This window comes from Lissotriton helveticus, chromosome 11, assembly GCF_964261635.1.
Source record: "Lissotriton helveticus chromosome 11, aLisHel1.1, whole genome shotgun sequence".
Classification (NCBI taxonomy): Eukaryota; Metazoa; Chordata; class Amphibia; order Caudata; family Salamandridae; genus Lissotriton; species Lissotriton helveticus.
The window spans coordinates 562,111,772-562,119,792 of NC_136072.1; positions in this window are offsets into that span (position 1 = coordinate 562,111,772).

The window sequence follows — 8,021 nt, forward strand, 5'->3', positions numbered from 1 at the left end:
TACTTGTGCTGCTTTACGCTGGTCGTGTAACCTTATTATTTCTTTACGAATTTTCTTGTACATACTCTCCATGGCACTGACGGTCTTGTGCTTACCCTCGGCTATATTATCACTCCACCTTGTCAGGATTCTCATTTCGGCGGGATCTTTAGACGGATAATCTTGTTCTCTTATTAGACAATTGATCAGGAACTTTAATATCATGAGCTGAATCTCGGCTTTCCTTTGAGACATAATCTCGCCAATACTTTCTGGATCATCCCCTGTACGGATGAAACGATATATTCTGTCTAGATCTTCTTTCATGTTCGGCAAGGTGACTAGATACTCGGTTACTCTCCTCACACGTAAGGAATATAAAACCATAGTATATTCGCCTGGAACTGGATCATAAACACATTCGTTAAGGGCTTGCCTGATTTCTGTAACAGACTTATTACTTTTAGGAGTACGCTGTGATGCTTGAGCATGTAATTCGAGTGCCGATAAACGCTTGTGTGGCGGCGGGGTTTGAGGAGTAGCTCCTCCTGCGGCCCCTAAACTGGAGTCGTCTACTGAGGCTCTACGTCCTGGCAGAGTGGGAAATGGAACTGTAGGCTGGACCGGGGGTACCGTAACAGGTACTCCGGTGTCCGGAGGAGCATGAATTACCTGGTTTACAGGGACTGGCGGAGCGCGAACAGGATTGGCATATTCGGGGACTGTGTCATCCAAATAGGACGAAATAAAAATATCAGCTGCGGTCGGTTTGTGACGTAGCTTGGTCGGAATTAATGGTGGCGGGAAATTACTGGATGCCTCTGGGGTCGCTTTTGGTACACCTTCGGCAAGAAGAGGATACATACCCTTAATAAGGGCATGCCTCTGTCTGTCTGACTGTTCGGCTTTGACTTGTTCACCTATCTCGATTAATTCTCTTTCTTGGGCTCGTTCCTGGGATTCTCTACTTAATTCTGACTTTCTGACTTCCTTTTCCGTTCTTCTATGCGCTTCCTTACGCCATAACTCGATGGCATCTTTCTGTGACTGTCTGGCTTTCTTTTTCCATAATGCTTCTTCTACTCGCATGATACATTCAGCATCCCATGTACCCGATACGGGCCATCTATACTTTTCTTCTAACTGTTTGGTATACTCTACCCATAAATCTAGATATAATATGGCGCTTATGCCATGTTTCTGATACATAAAGTGACCTGGACTGTCCCTAGGCGGGACAGGAACTGCTTCCTCTAATAAACCTTTTCTAGTTTTTAACTGACGTAACTTGGAAAATATAGGCATGACTGAACTGTAATCTGGACAAAATACAATACACAATAAAAACACGAAATCACATCGCACTCATACCACAACAGTAAATTACATGAAGAACATTATAAATAACAGTTCGAACAGAATATTACCTGGAATACTGAGAACAGAAATAGAACAGATTTTCTCGAGAACGGAACAGACTAGAGTTACTGGATGCACTGCTGTAACAGTACGGAACATACCGGTCCCATAAAGGGACACATCAAGACCCGTATCCACCTAGGTGAACACTTCGTTTGTGAGTCTGGGCACCACCAACCCACGGACCAGGAGTCAATTTAGATTGGTCCTGTCTAGATACTACCCCAGCAATGGTACTCACCGGGCAGCACGGAACGGAAGGCCTCGGACTGGACTGGACGACGGACGACGAACTTTGGACTTCGGACTTCAGTTACAGGTGGGCCTCCGGATACCTCGGACCTTGGACTCTCGGCTTGGGCTCTGGTCGGGACTCGCCGCGTTCCTCCACCGTCTCGTTCGGATGCTGGACCGCCTCCTCCGTGGGCCTGAGGGATACTTGAGCAGAAATATCTGCCACTGCGCAGAAGAGTTCCGTCACGACTGCAGAGGGTCAGGGGGTCGGCGTGGCTTCACCGACGCGTGGGGAAAGGGCAAGTCCCTATTCGGGCGCCATTATGTGGTAAATAAATAAATAATACCCTATTTTTGACTAGACTTATAGCATAACAGATAGCTCAATAAATAAGAGTCAAGATTCGAGGTAGTAGGAGTTTCTGCAGGTTTATTACAGCATAAGGACAGGATCAGGACAACCTGCATAGGAACAGAATGACAGGGCCCAGCAGGACAACTGGGGCCCAACAGGGGAAAAGAGGCCCAGCAGCTGCTGGGGCTAGGTCTGGGATGAGCGCGCTAACATTCAATAACAAAACACAGGCATATATACATAGCGCGAACACATAGCATTACATTGCAGTAGGCGTAGCAGTGGGTGGAGCAGAAGGTGTGACGCGTAGCAGTCGCGAAAGATAACAGTAAAAAAGAGGTGTAACTGGGCGTATACATAGACATGTGATGCAAACGTAACAGAATATGTCATGAATGGGCGGAAACATTGGAGGGGGCTACCTAAGGAGCCGGGACCTCTAACCTAATGGTGCGCGAAAACTAGCAATGACGTGTTACTAGGAGAAGCTGGGGGCTATGAACTCTGTGCTAGGAGCAGAGACTAAAGTCTGGAGGGTCGGAGCGACATGTACCTAAACCCTATCTGGTATCTAATGTTTAGGGAACATGTTGATATAAACTAGAAGTCATGAGGGGAAAAGCTAACTTGACTCTAAGACTGGACCATGCATTATTCTACATGAAGTGCGTGATGAAGAATACTAAATGACCATTAAATACAGTATTTCTCTAACGTGGAGACGAGAAGGCTAGACAATGACGGAAACTATTGATGCAGTTCAGTAGCTTAGGAATGCAGAGGAGGAGGACTGAACTGATAGCTGGAACTATAACATACTTTTGGCAGACTCAGAGGCAGAGCCAAGCTGCACCGGGCACTGCGAGGCAGGAAGTAAGTGAAGGGTCGAGGATACAGGTGGGGGCTGTATCGCTCCTCAGCGAGGCTTTCAGGAGACAGGAACTGAATCTGTGGTCCGGGCCCTTTTGAGGCCTGGAAACGGGGACTTTATAATGGAATAACGTGCACACTGGGAAACGTGGCAACATTACTTTACATAGGCCTGATATTCGTAGTATTCACGAGGACTGGGAAATAGCATACTAGAGGTGGACACAACTGGAATTGCGTCATTAATCGGACATGGAGAATAACATATGCATATTGGTCATGCACACATAACATATGATGGATGAGGCGTAGGGACACAGAACATGGCAAAATTTACTTTTCCACAGCCCCTGCAATCAGCATCAGAGGCGGGGCTGCGTCGAGGGCTTTGAAGAGTCCTTAAATTCAGCGTCTCAAAGGCCAGGCACGCAGCCGCTGACTTATTTGTCACTTTAAGTGCTTTTGATATGCGAATAGCCATGCTGGTAATTGAGCGCCAATTACTCAAGTGTGGGGAAAGGAGGGGGTGCGTTTGGGACGCTGTGCGCAGCCCTCAGCTGAGGCACAGCAAACGGGGAGGGCTCCCGAGGCAGACCGGCCCTCTCCCTGCGTAGGGAACTCTGTGTTAAGGATTCTTCATGGTACACAATGCCCTGAATGCAGGGGTTGAAGTAGGAAGAAAAAACTGGGGGGTCTCTCAAAGGGGCGTGTCCGACGTAATTAAGGGCGTGGCTTAAAACACTTAAGCTAAAATCTATGCTTAGCATAGTGCTCCGCCTCTCTGGTATATTGTTGCTTCTGTCAGTGCATCCAGATATGTAATACAACACGTAACATTACACCTACAACAAGCCAGGACTATTGTTTTTGGCAGTGGTTGTTAGGTGCATAAGATACTATGGCTTTGTTGTATAGAATATTAAAAATCTCCAGTTCTGAAATGATGAGACTGTGAAATAACTATAACGAGTCTCTTTGAGGTTACATCACAGGCAGTGAAGGGTGGTCCTGCTTCAGAGTTTATATATTTTTTTCCATCCTGAGGGTGAGGGCAAAAATGGAGAGCCTGATAGTGACCCGTCTCAGCACCTGCTTTTTATACCCGCCGGTCCTGAGCACCTGCAAGACCTGGCCCACTTAAAGCACTGCCTGAGTGTAATCCTTGCAAAGCTGTATCATTTACTGTATTAGAGGGGTTCAGTTGTTTTTTTGTGTGCTTGTGAACATTTATATCTGTATGTGGTCCCATTTGCCTCTTTTTAACTCATCATTACCCGGCATTCCGAGGGGCATGTGGTAAGGGTAGCAGCTGATACCCATAACATACTCCATCCAACTCAATCTCATATGCCATGAAGACAGCAGAAGGAACAGAAGGTAAATAGAACTCTATACGACCAAGCGCCTGTAAAGTTTACACCTTACCGGACAAATAATCACCCATCTCCCACAAATAGGCTATTTAGATGACAAAGGGTTCAGCCTGTGATGCCATCAGAGAGAGTGCAATATCACTTCCACTACCTTTAGTATTTTTGGTGAATCAACACCAAAACCTGTTCCTAGGTATGTTGATATTGTCACAACTGTATGTGCGCACATGTTGGCGCACAGGTGACTGTGTTCACATAAACACTCGCTCCAGGCTAGTAAGCCATTGCGCCTGGAGTGAAGCACTTCAGGGGAGATTTACTAAGATTTTGCGCCAAGTTTGCATCACAAAAGCGACACAAATCAGCACATTTTTTTTCCCCTATTTACTTTCCAGCGCGTAAATTGTTTAGCGTTGGAAATAAGGGAAAAGTAACGTGAAGCAGCGCATAGCTCTGCTTTACATTACTTTGCGCCATGGGGGCGTACCAAGAGTGGAGCCGGAGAGTCCCATGCAACCACCCAAGGTTTCTCACGCTAAACCCAATTTACTAAATAAAGTAGATTAGATTTAGCGTGAGAAAACTGCGCACTTTTCAAGTTGGCGCACGGAAGGAGAAATAAAAGCATTTCTCCTTCCTTTTCTGACTTTGCATGCGTGCTGCATTGTGCAGCACACATACATTGCATCTTTTCTAGGCATGGTATTTTGTACAGGAAGTGTACCCTTCCTGTACAAAGCCTATGCTGGACTCACACACACACACACACACACCCTAGTGCTATGGCGCCAAGGTGTGTGTGTGGAGCACATCAGCTGTAATCAGCGCCAGCTCAAGGGAAAGGGGAGGAGACAGCCATATCTTTGAAGATATGGTGCTCTCCTGCTCCTTCCCTGTCGCCCAACGCAGCGCAGCCTCGCAGGATGCTGCGATGCGTTGCGTGACTTTTTTGTAAATCTCCCCCTTTGACTACAAAAGAACTTCTGCACTGATTAATGCTGAGTTAAGAATCTCTCTGAAAATGTGTCCTGTAGAACCAAATAAAATCAATATCCAATAGACAACAGGAATATAGGGTTTTGTTCATCACTTCAGAAAGAGAATGCTGTAAGGATAGCTCTAAAATTAGCATGCTTATCAATCTTTGTTTGTGAAAGTCAACTCTGATAGTGCTTACAAAGACAGCACCAAAAAGCAGAAAAACGGAAGCACAGAATGAGCAGTTCCAACCTACTTGACAACTACTGGCCAGGGGAGTTGTGTACAAAAATTGAGCTTCTTTATATAAAAAACAAAAAGGTAGTGCCTTGGAAATAAAGGTAGGTTAGACCTGTACAACAGCACGAGGTTGGGTGCAGTGCTTAATTTGAGCTGGTAGTTTCCGGCGCTCAGCTCCTGCACCTAATTGGTTTCCGGTGCTTGGCACAGCACTTAATTGTCAACACCACACTTATGACAGACTGCCACATGGTGGTGCCGCTCATCTAATTTAGAGAGGAGCAGAACAACGGTTGTTTATGATTACAATAAATATATGAAAAATACTAATACCTACCTCACCAGCCATACCTTTAGATTTGGGGACCTGGAATAATCCGAACTGTCGCACTTGCAGGTGCGAGAGATGGTCAGTAGTTGTTCTGGTACCGCCATAGGCAGTGATGTCAGGGGGAAGCTGCAGTGGACTCCTGGTCAGGGCCCTGGCACTTATTATTTTACAAATTAAGCACTGGGCCTGGGTGCCTCGAGTCTTGTTCAGGGTGTTGTCCAGTAATTATTTGACAGCTGGCTTATGCTCTCCCAGCTCTCAATTACTGCTCCCAGCATTGTTCATGGGGCTGCTCTTCCCTGGCCAATTAAATAAGCACAGGAGGCTCCATCTGTCAGCCTATTACCCCCTGCTCGAGATGCACTCTCTCTCCTCTTTAGTCACACTTGCTGTGAGCGGAGAACACCTTGAACCCCAGGACGGATCGTCTTAATTGTGAAATTGAAATGATGTCCGCACTGATCTCATGCATTCAATGCCGCTCTTTTCGGAGGCAGCACGAATCGTCCTTAATAAACACGAGGACATAGTTGTGAGATGACCCCATGCAATGACACGCTTCCAATCTGTGCTGGATTGTTAGATGATTGCGCACTGCATTCTGGGACTTGTAATTGTAGCATCCTTTCAAACCCCCCCAGCAACCTAGATGAAGGCAGAGAAAAAGCCAGGGCTTACATAAGGTGTCACACATGAAGCAAAGCATCGGTTATTCTATGATTTCACATTTGTGTTCCATTAAATATGTTAAACTAAATTTGCCAAAAAGTGCCATGAAATTTCAGGAATGTCTGTCTATTTCGTGACGGTTCATGTAGTTCGGTACCCTTCAAGAGCTACTATAAAACACTCCTGAAACGGAGAAATCAAAAATGTTCAGAAGCAGGACAGTTTTGCAGCAGGTCCGTACTCATAATGACATTTCTGCATGGGTGAGTTTCTGTGTTTGAGCAGCAGAACATTTGGCACTCCATGATGTGCCCCATAGACTTACGCAAATATAGCTTAAGTAGGGGAGAGGAGTTCGCATAAAGGATAGGGAAGTCGACCTCAAATCTGGGGAACCGGTTTCGCGTCTCGGTAAGGACGCGCAACATCCTGTGATTCTGGACAAATCACTTAATCTCCCCAAACTAACAAAACATGAATGTGTCCTCATGTAACAAAACTGGTGATCATGTAAAGAGCTTTGATACCCGGTGCCCTGGGGTCAAGTTTGTGCTATATAAAACGGTGTAAAAAAACAATAGCTATGATTACTTACAGGGGGTGGAGTCACAAAGCAATCTTATCTACTATAGGGGAAGCCTGGAATTTTCAGCCACTTGCCCTTATTCAGAAATGGCTGAGAACCTAAGTCCTGGAATTGTATGACTTTCATAGGTTTGAAAGAGTATTCAGGTAACCTGAAACCTACAGGGACATATGTACAACAGAATGGCGGAGTGCGGTGTTACGCCACAATTGGTAATGCCGCTCTCTGACATTCTGTAAACTCAGGTATGCACTGTATTTATAATAATACGGCGCACCCCTGCGTTTCCCCTATAACTGGCACTAAATTTAGCTGACAAGCACCAATGCAGGCACCCTTGCCCCATAGCGCAAGGGTGCCTGCATTGTAGGGAATGAGTGTGCATGTGCAGGCCTGCATGTTCTGCACATAAACAAAAAATAATGGCGATTTGTAACTTTTATGTGTGCTGCATTCTGCAGCACATATAGAAGTTGCAACTCATCATTTTCTAATGATTGTTCGTGTGTAGGAAGGGACACCTTCCTGCACATGAACAATCACTAATGGCTTTTTGCTCTTTCTGTGTGCGTTGCAGAATGCAGCACGCATAGAAAAGCAGCACAAACTAGGAGAAATTGAGAATTTCTCCTCATTGCCCCAGGTTAAGACCAGGTTTTCCCTGGTCTTATTTTCTGCGCTGCCCCATATTTACTCCACCCTTGTAATTAGGGGGCAGCATCAAAATGCAATGGGTGTTGTGGCGGAACACCCACCGCAACACCCATTACCCACCCCTTTAATATGAAGTGCTGCATGAAAGGAGCATTATTTATAATAAGGCGAAAGGGTTGTCACCATCGGAAGGGCACAAAAAGTGACAGTCTGGTGGGGATAAGCCCTTGTAAATATGCGCCACAGTGTCTTAATGAGGCATGCAAGCTACACAGAGCAGGCCTTGGCAGCTCATGCTGAAATTCACTGAGCTATCTTCTACTTGAAACGTCA